Genomic DNA, 1,869 nt, shown 5'->3' on the forward strand with positions numbered 1-1,869 from the left:
CCGCCGCTGTAGTGACACCGCCGTCTAAAGGTGACAGAGCATTCTGGGTAATGAGAGGACTTCCGGAGACACGCCCCCCTTGTGAAGTGTACGTGAAGTGTCAGTCGGGAGGAGTGGGCGGTCCTAGGCAGGATGTATTTGCAATGCCGATCGCCCCCCTAGGTAACGCCCACATGTGACGCTGAGCCTCCACAACTGAGAGCCAATGAATGAAAGGGGCGGGGCCAGTCAGGCTGGGGAGGGAAGACTAGATGATGCTGGATGCCCTCCAGCCAGGAAATGAGGCGGAGCTCAATCTGACCAGTTGCGGCTTCTAATGCACATTGTGAGGAGCTCCTCCCAGTGTGCGGTGACATCAGAGGGAGAGGGGAGGAGCCGGGACAATTGAAGGGGAGGACGGAGGTCAGAGATAAGGGGAAAGGGAAGGTCGGAGGTCAGGGTAAAGGGAAGGATGGAGATGACATTTAATAACTCGGTCAGGTTGTGTTTCCTATTTGGGGGGATTTTCCTGCACTTCCTGTCCTGGAGAAACAATAGGAACTAAGTGGAAATCTCTTCAAACTATGGTGCACCAGTACCCATTACAGGAGGGGGCGGAGACAAGACCAGTCACCCTGCACAAGGAGAGAGATCAGCAGCGGGTGGTCTTTATTACAGGAGGGGGCAAGGAAGGGGACACAGGCGAGTTTGAGCTCTTCTATTAGAGGGATCTTAGGAACAGTATTTAGCACCAAGATGCGTTTCTTCTGGAGCACTGTGTTGCACGTACAGGCCGCACGGAGGGTCAAAATACTAATAACCTTTGTATTGTGATGCTGACGCATGTTTTCCTTTCAATGCCCCCCCCCCGTATGAGGGGACGACAAAAGAGGACGGCAGGGCCTGGGGTAGCCTGAAATTGACGGGAGAGGGGTCCTATGATGCAACAGTGCCATGGTGTTAGTGAGGAATCACATCCTCCCTATACGATTGCATTGCCTGCAGCTCCCCCTGCAGACTAAACTTGGTACTGCAGCCAAGGTACATCAATGCATTAAGGGAAAAGGGGAGCTGTTTGATGCAGCACCTATTAGGTCCAATGGGGGAGGGGACAAAAGAGGACGGCAGGGCCTGGGGTAGCCTGAAATTGACGGGAGAGGGGTCCTATGAGGTCAGAGTGCCATGGTGTTAGTGAGGAATCACACCCTCCCTATACGATTGCATTGCCTGCAGCTCCCCCTGCAGACTAAACTTGGTACTGCAGCCAAGGTACATCAATGCATTAAGGGAAAAGGGGAGCTGTTTGATGCAGCACCTATTAGGTCCAATGGGGGAGAAGACACAAAAAAGGAGCGCAGGGCCTAGGGTAGCCTGAAATTGACGGGAGAGGGGTCCTATGATGTAACAGTGCCATGGTGTTAGTGAGGAATCACCACCTCCCTATATGATTGCATTGCATGTAGCTCCCCCTGCAGACTAAACTTGCTACTGCAGCCCAGGTACATCCCTATTAACATTCCATGTAGCTCCCCCTGCAAGTAAAACTTGGTACTGCAGCCCAGGTACATCCCTATTAACATTCCATGTAGCTCCCCCTGCAAGTAAAACTTGGTACTGCAGCCCAGGTACATCCCTATTAACATTCCATGTAGCTCCCCCTGCAAGTAAAACTTGGTACTGCAGCCCAGGTACATCCCTATTAACATTCCATGTAGCTCCCCCTGCAAGTAAAACTTGGTACTGCAGCCCAGGTACATCCCTATTAACATTCCATGTAGCTCCCCCTGCAAGTAAAACTTGGTACTGCAGCCCAGGTACATCCCTATTAACATTCCATGTAGCTCCCCCTGCAAGTAAAACTTGGTACTGCAGCCCAGGTACATCCCTATT

Source organism: Nanorana parkeri, unplaced genomic scaffold (assembly GCF_000935625.1).
Source record: "Nanorana parkeri isolate BGI_ZX_2015 unplaced genomic scaffold, ASM93562v1 scaffold3376, whole genome shotgun sequence".
Classification (NCBI taxonomy): Eukaryota; Metazoa; Chordata; class Amphibia; order Anura; family Dicroglossidae; genus Nanorana; species Nanorana parkeri.